The 15,688-nt window shown below is 42.5% G+C and overlaps 1 protein-coding gene across 3 annotated transcripts in view; it reads left to right on the top strand.

The window, feature by feature from the left end:
• The first annotated feature begins 3,627 nt into the window (after nucleotides 1-3,627).
• Nucleotides 3,628-15,688, top strand: part of LOC1270999 (protein N-terminal asparagine amidohydrolase) — a 36,503-nt gene continuing 24,442 nt past the window's right edge. Inside the window, exons 1-2 of one of the 3 annotated variants that reach the window (XM_061662657.1) lie at nucleotides 3,644-3,908; nucleotides 4,502-5,606. The gene's annotated coding sequence lies outside the window, so the exon portion shown is untranslated. Of the gene's footprint in view, nucleotides 3,909-4,501; nucleotides 5,607-7,649; nucleotides 7,989-15,688 lie in introns of those variants that run through there. The other 2 variants (XM_061662655.1, XM_061662656.1) reach the window with 2 other exon arrangements.

Here is a 15,688-nt window from a genome sequence, read left to right as displayed (position 1 = left end):
CGTAGCTATGCAACTTTGCCTCTTCTTTTGATGTTGTCTTCGAGAAATAAGCTACAGGATGAAGTTTATTATCTTCTTGTTTCTGTAATAATACAGCACCAAAGCCGAACGAGCTGGCATCGCAATGAAGCTCAGTCTCCTTTTTGGGATCAAAAATAGCAAGGATAGGGGATTGAGTAAGTTTCTCTCGCAATGTTTCAAATGCTTCACAACAGCTTGTATCAAAGTTAAATAATTCATCTTTTTGAAGTAAGTTAGTGAGTGGTTTAGCAATGCAAGAAAACGAAGGGACAAAGCGTCGAAAATAAGAGAAGAGTCCTAAACATCTTCTGAGTTGTTTAACATTAATAGGCATCGGATAATTTCTAATGGCTTGAATGTGCCGATCACTAGGTCGAATACCGAAAGCATTTGCTTTGTATCCTAGATAGTCAAGTTCTTGATGCGCAAATTTACACTTGTCAACGCGAAGCTCAAGGCCACATTGTTTGATTCTCTCTAGAACTGCCTGAAGGGTTTTTAAGTGAGACTGAAAGTCCAAGGAGGCTATTATAATGTCGTCCAAGTAGACGACCACTTTTTCATCATCGATAAATTCACGAAGAATGGAGTTAATAAATCTCTGGAACTCAGAGGGGGCATTCTTAAGACCGAAGGGCATTTTGGTGTACTCGTACTGACCATCAGGGGTGACGAAAGAAGTGTAGGGAATGGAAGATTCTTCCATCCTTATCTGGTGGAAGCCACTTTTGAGATCTAGTAAACTGAAAAACTTTTTGTTGCTAAGATGCTCTAAACATGTTTCAATCAACGGTAGTGGGTAATTATCCCTCACAGTAATTTTGTTTAACGGTCGATAGTCCACGCACATTCGAACCTCTCCATTCTTCTTTCGCACGAGTACCAGAGCCGAAGCATAAGGAGAATTGCTAGGTCTTATAACCTTTTCTTTAAGTAAGTTTGAAACGATTTCCTTCACTTGATTACGTTCCCCGTATGATAATCTCCGAGGTTTTGTGAAAATAGGAGTTTGATTAGTTAGATTAATTTTCATACAGTGATTTGATAGTTCATTATTTTTAGAAGTATTATTTATATAAGAATTTTCAAAAATAGACAAAATGGTTGAAGTCTCTTCGAGGGATAGAGAAGGGCCAGTATCAAGTTTAAATTCAGATTCAAATGTATCAATAGCACAGATTTCACTAAAGGCATTATCTAATATACCAGATTTGCTAACGTTCCTTTTTTGTTCCTCTATAGTTTTTGTAGGGATAATGCAAGTTCGTTTAAGCGGGATGTGATCTTTGAAATACATAAGATGAACATTAAGTGCTGGAAGTAGATCCTTCCCTATGATTATTGGCCATGCCATAGATGTATGTGGCAGTATAACAAACATGTGATGGAGAATCGTCTCCCTGAATTGAATTCGGCAGTGTATTTGGCCACGAGTATAAAGATGCGAATTTCCTAAACCTTTGTAGTTGGAAGGAACTGGATCAGATAGCAGGCATAAAGGTACGATCTTCTCATTAATAAAGCTTACTGGGCTACCTGTATCAAATAAGGAATATTCTTTGACTGTCATGATTATATTCCCTGACTTAAGAAAAGAAGCACTCACCTCGTGCAATTCATTTAATGGCAGTGTTTCTGCATTATCGATATCAACGCGATTGGCCGCATCCGGATAAGCAGCAGCGCTGGTTTCAGCATTCGGACAGCTTTTATAGTTGTGTCCCAGCTGGAAGCAACGGAAACAAGCTCCTGGTGGGCGGCGTTGGCGTGTACAAGCACTCTGATGATGACCAAACTGAGAGCAATTGAAACAACGGACAGTTGTTGGTGTTGTTCCCCGATTAGTTGTAACCCGTTTGCGATCACTGGGAAAGGGCGTCTCGGATGATTTAGCAACATATCGTGGTCGAATCGCCTCGAACTTGTTCAAAAGTGGCTTCAAATCCTCCACTTTTTCGACCAGAAAACGCATTCCAGCGGTGTGGGACGGACTGCCAAGCCCTTCGAAGATGATGTTAATTAATTCAGGCTCAGGAACGGATGCGCGACTGGCGATTCGCTGCATATCTAATACGTAACGCAGGGCTGTCTCATGGGGCGAGAGACGACGGTTACGCAGCTGTCGGTAGACGCCTTCGGTCGTGGGTGTCACATAAAAGTTTGCAACCAGCTCGTCTTTTAATTGTTGCAGTGTTGAAGCACGAGAGGCTTTAGCGACCATAGCAGCAGATCCTTTCAGTAAACGGTACACGTAGAAGAATTTATCAGAATCTTGGACGCGGCACAGAGAAAAGTGATGATCTAGCTCGTCAAGCCATTCAATGATGCACTTTGATGCATCGTCTCCAGTAAAAGGCTCAATAATTCCATCTAGCTTCAAATCGCTTGCCGAAAATTTTCCCGATTGATATTCAAGGGTTTGGACCCTTTGGCGAAGCTCTAAAAGTTCCAAGCGTCGTCGCATTTCGTTGAGTTCATTTTCGTTGTCGGCGTTAGCAGGAAGCGAAGAAGAATTCTCATTGTTAAGCGCGATGGGAGCACAAGCTACGGAAGCACTCAAAATGGTGGCAGAATCGGTATCGTTGTCGCCTTTCAAAATGGTGGATGCGCAATTTGCCGCGACGGTAGCTACGGAGGTGGTGGTGGTGGCGGCTATGGCGGTGCTCGACGGGGGGCATATCTCACCTCGTGAGGTTGTTGCGACTGCTTCCGCTGATGTTAGTTGTAGAACGTTTTCAGAAAACATATTCCGAATTTGTGGAATAGAAGCCGTAACGGGGACTTCTATGCCCTTACTTTCAAGAGCACACAACATCTCATCTTTTGTAGGCATCGCGATGGCGGATCGTGGCGTCACCTCGCACACACATACACACGCACACACTTTTCGCTATACTTTTTATCGTGAGGGTGCAAACAGCAAAACAGGTGTAGTCGATAGGACGTATCCCACTTCTGAGATGTAATGATTAGAATTAATTTGAATTAATTCAAATCAACCGATGAACTCAAACTGAGCACAGTCCGAAGGCAGAAGAATAAAGGCAGAAGAAATAAACCGACACAGAAGAAGACTGAAGATGTTGCCGGTACGACGATCCGTAAACGAATGACGTTTATTGTTCATTGCCGCGCGCACGATGATCATGACAGCGGTCATGATCAAGTTTGACACACGAAGCACAGTGGCCGCATCGTGGTCATATGTCTAAGATATTACACAACATAATGATGTAATTCATAAGAAAGGTTATGATTCACATTATTTGGTAACATTTCATCGGATTTTGGAAAATAAGTTGAAAATGTTGAATTGAAAGGAGTACTCTCAGCGATGACACACGATCCCATCAGGATGTAAGTACTGAACATTGTACTTTAAACGTGAAAATCTTGCAAAGCGAATTGCACAAAGGGGTTCAGTTTTTATTTATTAATTTCTCAAATCAATTTATTGCCGATCGATTTGAAAACACATTTCACACTAAACTTTATTTATCAAACTAATTTTCAACTTAATTCAAACAATTAACCGCAAAAATTATTGCAATTCTAAATATGTTTGTCAACCATGCACCACCACAGGACCAACCACTGTGCAAGCGCTTTGTTGTGATTCTGGCCCAAGCACAGCGAAGGTTTTCGTAGCTGCCAGCTGATCGTTTTGGTGCGGGCGTAGAAAATTAGTTGCGTTGTTTTTGCTACTTTTTTGGTGCAAATTAGTTTACTTCCGTGCGGTACAAACGGGGGAAAAGTGTTCGTGGTGCTAGTAACGAAAGAGCTTAAGCAATATACACAATTACCGTTGTATTGCCGTAAACATTGTACAAATCCTATTCCTAAGCCTGTGTCGGGTGCGATTGTTGTGTTGTACATTCGCTTCGCAGGTAAGTTTATTAAAAAGCGTCCTTTTTACTAACGTAAACACACAGCAGTTACATTATTACATACTATCGACGATAGAATAATTCAACAAGCAGTGCTTAACTGTTCCGGTGCGATAAGAAAGTACCGACAACTCTGCCCCATTAAGGAAAGCATAAACCACAACTTATCCAGTCCTGCATTATCCTTATCGGGCGGTTATTCCCTCGCGTTTGTCGGTTGGTTCTTTTTGTTTTTCTTTTTCATCTTTTCACCGTTTCTACACACTTCATCGCACCCGGCGATCAAAAACCTTTATCGATCGAAGAACGATGCGAAAAGAGAATGAAATGTGAAATTCCACCACCCTGTCTTCCGTACCCTTCGCACGGAAGATTGTCTTCGGCGATGTGTCCGATCGATCGTATGTAAACCCAAAAAAAAAAAGGCGAAAGAAGAAAGGGATCAAAAAGTGCATCGATCGGAAGCCGGCTTGTCCGTTTTTTCTCCCATTTTTTGTTTTTGTTCTTGTCCGCACTTCCAAAACGCATGTTCGCGTGTGTGTTTTTTCTCTGTTCTTTATTCGTTTTTTTGTTCTTCTCTTCTTGCTCTGCAGAGACAGGAAACGTACGGTCAATAAAAATTGGAAACGTACGATAAATGTATTATTATTTGAAAACGGGCACCCAGGTACCCGCGACCGGAAGTCGCCGTGCCGAAGCCCAGACACGGGTGACGTCGGTTTGTGACGGCTGCTGCTACTTTACGAGGGTCACTTGGAATATGGTGGTCACTCGTGGTTGCAATAGCTTTCTGCGATAGGCATTTCTATACCTTTAGTACCGTTTTTTTGGTTCAAACTTGTAAAGAATCCAATTTAAATTTGATTTAAAAATAGTAATTCGAGTTCACTGGGTCATTTTGCACTGTAGAAGGTCCAGAATCCATCCGCACAACCTTCACGGTCACAGATAATCAGCATAACGGACCCCAAATCTCAATTATGGCAAATTATCACACCGTGCAAAACCACAATTGAACTGTCACGATACACACCATCGGCTGACAACGATTCCATTTCGCAAACAATTCCGATCCAGTCCGATTCCCTTCCCTCTTTTTGTGATCGGTGGTCTCGTTGAGTGTACCAGCGGTAAGCAAATAGTAGCCACAGCATTCAAGGCTCTGTGGCTCGTGTTGATTGTGGGTAATTTGTTGTGGCGAACCATTTGAGTTGGAGCCCTCCATCGATCCAGCACCTTCAGGATGGCCCCGAGCGACCTTGTGCACTTGCTTTATGCCGTACTGTGCTGGAATGGATGGAGCTGGAGACGGTGTGCGCATCATCATCATCATCATCGCCACCACCACCACTTTCACGATGAGTTCAAGATATCACTCGAACCCTCTCTTTGAGCCCCCGTGAGCGGGGGGACGGACGGCAGAATCTCTGACCGGTGAACGTCACCACTGGACACTCTTCACTCTTGGCCGGGTTGCAGCGGTCGCACCACTTCCAACCAGCGCCAACCACTCCAAATAATGTTCCTGGCGATTGTTCCAGCGCGATAACCGAAACCAGATTCCTTCAAGTACGGTCGCGTCATCAGAATCCAATGCAAGCATTTACCATCGATCTCATAATCCATCCTCGTCGCCATCGGTTGGGCCAGGCAATCTGCATCTTCTGCATCACCCGGTCAATCAAGGCCACCGAAAGGGTAAGGAATGATTGCACTTTCGCACAAAAAACGGATCATGGGCACGATTCTCGTTCTGCCTTTTTTCCTGTACGGCGAATCGTAATGTAAATCATTTCGGCCACCGTGGTGTGCTCCTTCTCTCTCTGTTGGGATCATTCCGTTGTTGGGTGGTAAATTATGTACCCCATTTGTGGTTTGGCACTTGGAGCATGATCGCACACATACACACACACGTAAAAGGTGGCAAACGTAAAAATTATCACCTCATTCACGATTGAAGGTGTAATTTGCCTTATTTTGCATCATTTGCCTGATCTGATTGATTTGGTTCAATATGTTATGGAGGAGATACGTAGCTTGATGGCTTTGGCTGAGTTCATTTTCATCGCTTAAAAATGTCTTTTGGAAACCTTTTTTTGGTAAGGCACACAGAACTCCCACATCTCTTATGAAAAAACAAAACTAATTCCTCATTATTGCTAAGGTCAAGAACGACCGGTTTCTTCTTTTTTTTTTGTGCCTGTGCGGTTGTTTCGGTTTAGATGTTGAAGCATCATTTTCGATGGCATTTTTCGATGACAGTTCTCTAGGCTCTCTCTAGCACACTGTAGCACACTTGAAGCGACGGGGGGGATTTCCACCGTTTGTTGCGATCTTCCTTGATGGAGGTTCATCTTGGTTTTTGGAGTGTAGAGACAACATTTGCTGTGTAAATTGTACGTCCTCTTGCCGTCTGTTCGTTAAAACAGTGGCAAGTGTCTCGGGTGGCTCATTAAGCAAAAGCGCGCACACGCGGGAAATAGGAATGTGTCCTTTTTGGTTTGCTTTTTTTTGGATCAATGAAAAGCTTGTTATCTTTTTTATTTGGTAAAGTGTCGTAGGGAGCTTTCACAAATTTTGATTGATTTGTTGCATGTTTATTCGCAATGAGTATAGTCAGCAAGTTAATGTTAATGGCAATGTTAATATATTAGTTGCTTTGTTGTTTTACAGGGTTTTTTCCGGGGTTCTCATAGTTGTGGGACACTTCTTTGACTCTTTCCTATTGGAAGTGAACTACATATGATGGTAATTGAACCCTTTTTTGACAGGCGCCTTGGAAATTCCTATTTGATTTGCCCAACAAGGGTGCTATACAGTCCAATTCCCATTACATTTAGTTCATTTGAAGTAGGAAAAAGTCAATCAAGTGTCGCATAGCTATGAGAACGCCTGGAAACCCCTGTATTAATTCATATGTTTCTGCTAATTTTATATTATTTTTTATGAACCATACGAAATATCTGTTTAATGGTAATGTAAAAGAAAGAGCTCACTAGAAAAACAAAAGCCAAATTAAGATATTCATTCAATCACTCTCAATTATGTTTTTATTATTTACTATTATTATTATTTATTATTTATTATTTTGCGTGTTGTTTCACGTTTTAGCTTCATTTGTCTCTCTTTTTGTTTCTTGTAGTTTTTTTAAGTTGTTTATATTTAGTACATTCTCTTGCATATTCTTTCGTTCTTCAGTTTAGTATATGTACATATTTTTGTTTTAATTTCAGTTAAATATGTTATATTTTTTCTATATTCCATTTCAGAAATTTAGTTTTTTTTTACTTCGTATCTTTATTCATAATTTCAATGTTACCTTTATGTTCTAAAATCAATTTTAATCATTTTAAACAATTTCACTTCGATGATACAACAGCTCTGTCTACCGTGCGCAATTCAAACCCCAAAATCATGCGGTTCAGCGTTTTCAGCCTTATCGCGGCGACTTATTTTTAAACTTAATCGCTCCCATAAGCAGTCCCTTCGTACCGGAGCACCATTGCCGCGTACGAATCCGCTCACACCCCAACCGGCCCCTAGTCCTAAAGGTGTCCAGCCAACTGCGGTTCAATCGTTTGTGTATTGGTGTGCATTCGTGCTTTCCGACAACAAAAAGGGCGTTCGTTCGGCGGTTTCACCTCGTGTGTGCGTGTGTCGAGCTTTGAAAGCGACCGCGCGCGCGCCGTCATCTTTTACTTGCATCGCGGTCGGGAAAGCTTTCGCTGGAGCGTTCAGTCGCCGTCCGGTATTGTTCCGTGCCGGATGTTTTCGGGTTGCGCTCTGGTGCGTTGGTCGGGTTTTTGGCGAGTCCTCTCGAGTACGATCTCCAATGGTTTCACGTATTCCATATAATCTGTGTACAAGACTTAAACACACCCCGTGTGTTGTGCGTGAATTGTGTTAAATCGTACGCGAAGTAGGTTGTGAAGGTGTGTTGCACGTGATGGTGTTTTTGATAATTGTTACCAAGTGGTGCCGGTCGGTGGTTTAAACAACTCGTAAACAGTTCTACCCCTGGCAGGCAAACCAGTTGGAGATCGTTTTAGTGAGTGCATAAAACAACGAAAATATCCAAAGGTACTTACATTACTTGGAGTTGTCACTATGCCGAACTCAATACAGTTGTAAACCTTTATTTTGTATGATTTTTCCTTACATGAATTTGATCCTTTTAGTGCATTTATGAGGAGTTAAACTAACAAAAGTGTTAATTACAGAGAAGAATCGTTATGATAACATCATCATGTTTTAATTCCTCTGATACATTACTCCTTCTTCTCTTAGCGGCGTACTAGATTGATAGCTGTTGTTTAAGGTGTTTTGTTTCATTGTGTCGATTACTTTACTATTTATCTCAATATTACACACATTGATGATGCCTTCATTGCATACTCTTTGTTTTTTTTTTAAATATATGAGCATGTGTATTTCTTGTTTTATTTGTCCGATGAATTCACATGTTAATGGCATAGTATTAATTCAGCAATGACATGTTATTTAGTTTTAGATTAAATTATTTGTTTCTTGCTTGCATTTGTCTTGCGTGACACGACTTGAATTGACTTCAAGGTGTGTAATTAGTAATCAATAAATATTTATAACTTAAAATGTTCAGAATCTATTTGTTCAGATTTGTTCTTGGTCAGGGTCTGTTGTTTAGCCACCCTTTCCCGTTCCAATGCATCACCATAGCGAAAGGTTGCATTTACCTAGCAATCGGGAACTTCTTGCTAAAACCGTACTGGATCTGTGCACGGTTTCTACTATGTTTTGCGCCAGGCCTTGCTGGAAATAAACGCTTACTCTGGCGCGCGCGCGCACTAAACAAGGGCGAGCCAAGATGAGATGAAAAATAAACCCCGCAACCATCGAAACAGGGGGGGGGGGGGAGGTGCTCCACGATGAAGGAACCGACATGAAGCAAGGTAACAAAAACGATATGACCACAACAACGAAGGAACGAAAGCAACAAAAAAAAAAACAACAAACCACTCGCTCCACGCCGGTTGAACGATAATAATCTTTCCCTGCGCTTACTTGCGTTTTGGCCGCGGCATATTACCAAGGCACCATTATACCGAGCAAAAGCAGCAAAAAAACGGGGAGGACGGATGGCAAGAGTAAATAATATTTAACATATTCCAAGCCGCTGCCGGTCGGTTCGTCTCCAGGTGGTGATGGTGTCTTATATCGGGGTGGCGTACGCTGATCGCTGTCCGCTGCTGGTGCGATCTTGCGCCGCTGTGCTCACAATTGCTATTTGTCGTCTTTGTAGCCCCGGTCTCTAGGAAGCTGCACCGGTCGCGCTGGTGCTCGGGCTACTCGACAGCGCCGGCCTTCCGTACCTTGTTCGTGGAGCCGAAGGTAACGCTTATGCCGTTTAGAGACTCCCCCTTTAAAAAACGGCTAAGGCAAAAAGAAGAAGCTGAGTTACAGTAGAACAGCTGAAGAGGTAACAAGTATGCCGTCGTACGTTACAGTTCTTTGCTGGCGCTGCTGCTCCAACCGGATTACAGAAGAGTTTTACAGAAAAGAAAAGAACGTAAAACAGCACACGTTTACAGACACACACGCGAGTTGTGTGCTTCTGCAACGTAAAATGAAACGAAACGTAAACTCCGCACGGATTGCCGGTGCAGAAGCATTAACTCGGCTGGAGAGGAGCAATGTCTTGGGTACGATGGTGTTCGTCCGTATCACCCTGGAGGCGATACTGCCAAAGCGGATCGTCCGGATGTCGATCCCGCTGTCGTCCCGTGGGAGTTTGGCTGGCTTTGATGAGCACAGTCCTGCGCCATGATTTGTGTGCAATGTTAATAGCGATCACTTTTGACAGCACATCGGCACAAAATTCTTCTGAGCTAATTGCATTACGGGGCGGCGTACGATTCGCTTGGTCTCTCGCGTCGTCCGGTGCAGAGCGAGGTGCATTTTGGGGCTTGTCGGATTGGATTGGTGCACTAGAAAAATGGATTGATTGAGCGTGTAAAGTGCACTCAAGAGGATGGGAACAGGTCGTGGGAGTTGTTCATCAAAGAGGAAGGCTTTTTAACGGAACATTTGAGCATTAAAATCAGTTTTCAAAGCATATAATCTTAAAATTTTATATATAATAGTCTATTGTTGATATATTTGTTCTTTTAAACGTTTTTGTTTATTTTATGCCGATTTAATGGTGTTTATTGAATTTATTATTTTATTTTTATTCTTTTTATTATTATTATTATTTTTATTTATTTTATTTATTAGTTTTTTGGGTATACTTATTCATTTTCATATTCATATTCATTGTTTATCCATTTTGTTTATTGATGTTTTGTTATCTGTTTTATTAGAAAGCTATTATATATTTTATTGTTTTTCGACATAGTTTTCAATGTTTGAGAGTTTTATTGTTTTACTGTACTATTATGCTTTATTTTATTTCATGCGTCTAATTTGTTTTAATGTATTTTATGTCTGTATTTCATTTCTTATCTTTGCTTCTATTGTTCAAATGCTTTATGGACGATGGGGTGATTATTTGTATCTTTTATTTTTTTCCATTTTTTTACACCTTTTATCTTTTATCTCAAAATATTAATGTTTGAAATTCTTTTAATTGTGTTTTGTTTTTCGACATACGCGCTTTTACCTTTTACCCTTCAATGATCTATTCATTTTTAAAAAATAAACATTATTTTAGACCTTATTATATTATTTCTCCATGTTTACACCCATTACTTCCACATGATAGAATAGCTTCAAAATACAAAAATATGCAACACACAACTCCAGCTGCGTTACGATATCGATGGTACATTCTTCACTGTGCAGCCGCGAGAAATTTCAATGCGGCGCCAAGCGAGAAAACCTTCAAATTGGTCACTCTTCCCACTTGCCCATTTATTCGTTCGTTCCATTCTTCACTCTTCAGGTTGTGTTTGTTTGTGTGTTTCCACTCGCGACACTTGCAACAGAAGGAGTGTATTCATCTTTGCTCCATCTTTTTTCTACCATTCTTCCCTTACTTTAACTTGGCTGTACCATTATCCCACGAAGACACTTGAGCGAGAGATGGGATTGGGTCCCCGAGCTAGGGCATCATAAAATAAAACACTGCATCACTCTGGCAAGCAATAGTGGTGGTAGTAGTAGTAGTAGTGGTACACAGCGATGCATATGTAATGGATGCACCACACACCTTGCGTTGCTGCGCCCATTCGCTGCTCCTCCCTGTGTCTTGTTGCACCGAATTTATGCACAGTAATACCGGCGTCGGTGAAGAGCAACATAAAATCATGCACAACCAGATGGACGGCAGATGCGTGCTGTGTCGGAATTGGTTGCTGGTGCAGCGTCTAATCTCGATTTGTGTGTCCGTGCGACACAATCCTTCCCTGTCATGGTTTTATTATTATTTTTTCTGTGCCGTGGAAAGATTTATGTGAGGTTAGATGCGGTTGCTGCGACTCACATTAGTTAGCGGATTTACTGTACCCGCTAAACCGGGTCCCCTAAACTACTGATCATTGGGTGGGTGTTGCACAGACTTGCGGAAGATTTAATAATTCAAAAGAAAACTTCTTTCGTTTTGTTAATTTGATAATTTATAATAGCAAAACAAAAAAAAACCGTTTGCTTTTCTACGAGACGACAAGGCACGACGACAGGGTGTGACGTAAAAGGAAGGCGCACGGAAGGCGCGGGCAATGAGAAATAATGGAAATAACTAATAGTATTATAAAAATTAGTCAAGCTCACCTCTCCAGCAGGCTTTTCTCGTCTCACCAAGTTTTACGACCCACCCGCGTGCACCCCCTTTGGGTGCAATAAACGCGCCGGGCCCGACTCTCGAGCTCCGGTGCAATGAAATATATATTCGCAATTAATCTTCCGCTGGCAATCGCTTGTACTCCTGCAGCCACAACAAAACCACCACCATCACCACCGAGTAGGAAGGGCTGTTTTCTGTATGTTTCTGCATCCATACCGCCATCCACGGTTCCAGGTTGTTGCGACGATGCCTCATCTCTCTTTTGCGTCCGCGCCGTGCGCGATAAGACAAAAACGCGAAGAAAAATGTGTGCAAAGTAAGAAGTACATGCTCTGGTGCTGCTGCTGCTGCTGCTGCTACTACTACTGCCGCGCTTTCCTTGGCCACAAAACCCGGAACGAGAATGACCGTGTGCGCGCGCAACGCAAACGCGCCCAAACTTCCAGCGCCAATCTTGCGCTAGAAGATCCAAGAAGAACCTAATTCCTAGCCTAGACATCGGGCTGTGTTGAGGCAGAAGTAGCAGCAGCAACCCTTCCCTAGAGTGCGATACTTTATCGCGGCGGCGTTGGCCCCGAAACGATGCTACGTGCTTCTTATTGTGTTGCAGAAGACCGTGAGGAAGGAACCCTTGGAGATGCTTCCTTGTTGGTGGGTCCCTTTTCCGCAACCGCCGGCCGGCAGTACTATCGCAGCTCGATCGCCCAGTTCCGCCGGCCGTGGTCTCGATATCGTGGCCGCCGAGGTTGACTTGGATTTTAATGGTACGGATTTAATTTTTAACTCCCCCTAGAGTTGCAACTTATCCGCAAGCGCCGCATAACGGACTGTGGATCTCCTGGTCGCTTCTCACCAGCAGCAGCAGCAGCAGCAGCGGCAGAGTATGTTCAACCTCAACCGTTCGCAAACCTTGCCGCTTTTTGGCGTTCGCGTTCGGTCGTCGATCTGTTCCGTTCCATTTAGTTTTATGCCCGCCCGAATCGTGTGGGTGCGGAGAGCGGAAAAGCGAAGAAAATCGAACCGAACTGACCTTTTTTTTGTTGTTGTTGTACCGTTCCTGTTGCTGTTACCAGTTACCCCTTTTGGCCCACGTAGAGAACGATCCGGCGCGGTGCTGTTTTGTGCATTGTTGGCGTGGAGTGTGGTGCACGTTTTTCCACGGTCGACCCATCCATCCGATCTTGGCTGAAATCGTCTTTACGACACATTCCATCGTGGAATGGAAATATTTATTATATGGGCTTCGATGTGTGTGTTTGTGGTTCTTCAGTCCTGCTGGATGTAGCGGAGTTGTGATGGGCTGATCCGGTAGCATACATTTGATATGGAATCTGTGACATCCTGTGTGTGTGTCTGTGCGCGGGATCGGTATGAAATTCGGCCAACTTTATGTCGTTTTATTGGAGAAGGAAGGTACTGTGTCATAGAACCACCTGATGTGCGATTCTTTATTGCAGTAAGTCTACTGGAAAGACTCAAGATGTTATTGGAACAAATATCTTGAAGTTGTCGGAGAATCAAAGACTCTTATAAATCTGGCAGAGATGTTTGCCTTTTATTACAGCCCTGTTGTTGACTTCAGATATTGGGAGTTCCAGCAAATTCAACTAGTTTTTTCATAGAGCTTGACATTTTGCGCCTATAACCTTATGTCTACGTTAGTTCGATCGTCTCTATCTTATCTGAGCTACTCCATATCCGCTTTGTGAAGAAAAACTGATCTATCAAACTCATCGAACTGTCAACTCCACACAATTTTTCAATAGTTTGCTATGTTGTCCACATACATCTCGTTGTTTTTTGGAATAAAGCTCTAGCATCATGTTGGTCCAGAAAATGGAACGCAGCTGGGGGATTGTTGGACCGGTTCGCGGACTTAGGTGTCATATCGAAATTCCGCTGATATTCACCTAAAATGATCGTTTTGAGTTTTGCCGTCATTGCTTGCCGCTGCGACGGAAATGGAAGCGATTTGTTCAACGATTTTCATTTTCATATTCCTATGGATTCTCAAGTCGCTCAGGATCATCGGCGATTCGGAACTGGACCTTCTTTCGATGCCCTGATTATTGTTTAATAGTGCCAAGATGTTGCAGATGCCGGAACAGGCTTATACGACGTCCACGAACTGCCGCGCGGAGTCCATTTTAGACGCTAAGTGGTGCCGTTCTTTGATCACGCACGATATTGAACGAAGTTTCTTCCCTTTTTTACCATTACGGCTAGAGTTCGATTGATAGAGGTGTCAAATTTTGGCTACTGACTTATGAGATAGTATTATGGAAAGTGCAATTAACGTTTTTTTTTTAATGCGGGTGAAGATAAACCCATGAAAAATCGACAATTTTTTTCAATTTGTTTTTAATGCCAACGTTGAAAACATAGGCGCCTTTTTCCTGGAGAAGATTTTCTTAAAATACGATTTCAAAACACATTTTTTATAGAGCACTTTCGTGCTCTTGTCGGTTATCAAACTTTGTAAGGCTTTGGTATATTGTATAAGATACGTTTTTGTAGACTTTATTAGTCCCAACAGTAAATTATTAACTAATAATATTTATAACCACGCCGTTTGAACGTTTGAATATTTCTACCTTACGTAGGATTTGACCATTCTGCTATGAGCAAACCAATCATTGTCATCGGTAGTGAATTATTTAAGTGGCTTAGGTAAATCTTGACCATCCAACTACGGTTGTGGCGTCATATAACAATAAAAATACTCTTAATTTAATACTACCTTTTTTTCTGTAGCTTCATGTTGTTCGTTGCTTACTGATTTGTGCATCCAAAATACATCACAAATCTACCAAATACGATTCCAGTTTTGAGTTGTAATGTCAGCCATCAATATCATCATTCTATTCCGGTATTTCCATACCAACCAGCATGCATTGGACCATACGTCTTCAAAAAACCTACTTCCAACACACTTTGTCAGCACATTTGACACAAGTGAACCATTACGAACTGCTAGATGTTGCCGAACCCATCCGGAATATTATTTAAATTGACTCCGTCCAATGACCGCATCGACCGTCATTATGATGGCGGCATCTTCAGCGCACACTGTCCGACGCTACTGACCCGAACAAAACCCCTCGGGGGCAACGATGCAAAGCGTATAAATGTATGGATCGGAAGTGAGTTTGCTGCTGCTAGAACATCTACGTACGTACGTGATGTTACGGTTGATTAAAATATGCGACATTTCTCACGACACTTGAGCGCCGGTGAGCGCGTTTCATCCCGACAAATTGTGCTTAGGGCGGCATGTTTGTGTCGGGAAAATTTGTCTTGCTTTGCTATCGTCTAGTTGTAGGAATATATACTAGCACATAATGTCTTTCTTTCTAGCTCGTAAGAAAGAGGATCTTTCTTGCAAGTGTCCATGGATAGGGGAAGAACACGTTTGACAAGGAAAAAAATCCTCACGATGGCTATCACAACGATGTGAATGAGTGTTGCTCCCTAGCACCATAACCGTATACTTTCCTTAACCCTTCGCAACAGTGTATGGGCACTGGGAAATGGTTTGAACTCTTTTCCATCCGCAAGTGTCTCCCGGGGGCGTGTGATGCGAAATGTGATGCGCAAGCCGCACATAAAGCTCGCACCGTTTGCTGACCTGGTGCAATGTGATAGGAAATTGTTTCATTTTCATTCTTTACGGTTACGGCCGCTTGCTGTGCCGTGCTATACAGTATCATATAATTAGCTTTCCTTACTCCTCTGTGCTTCCCTCTCGCATCTACCGGCAGTGTTTGCAACGGTTTTGGGTGAGTTTTTGTTTTGTTTTTCGCTTTTATTTTGCAAAATGAAACGTTCGGCCAGAGCAATTCGCGCCGCGCGCCCGGTTATCGCCGACGGGTTTGTTTTGATTTTCGAGCATCATTGCATTCTCCCTTGGTCAGTGGAAGCAAAATCTGTACCATATCATCCCCCCCATGCACAGGTCCTGCCAACCGATGCGTTTGCCCTTGAAAAAGTCATCAACGAGCTGTGAATTTGTTTGTGCATG

The sequence above is a fragment of the Anopheles gambiae genome, chromosome 3, assembly GCF_943734735.2.
Source record: "Anopheles gambiae chromosome 3, idAnoGambNW_F1_1, whole genome shotgun sequence".
NCBI lineage: Eukaryota > Metazoa > Arthropoda > Insecta > Diptera > Culicidae > Anopheles > Anopheles gambiae.
This window is presented reverse-complemented; position numbering and strand designations above follow the sequence as displayed.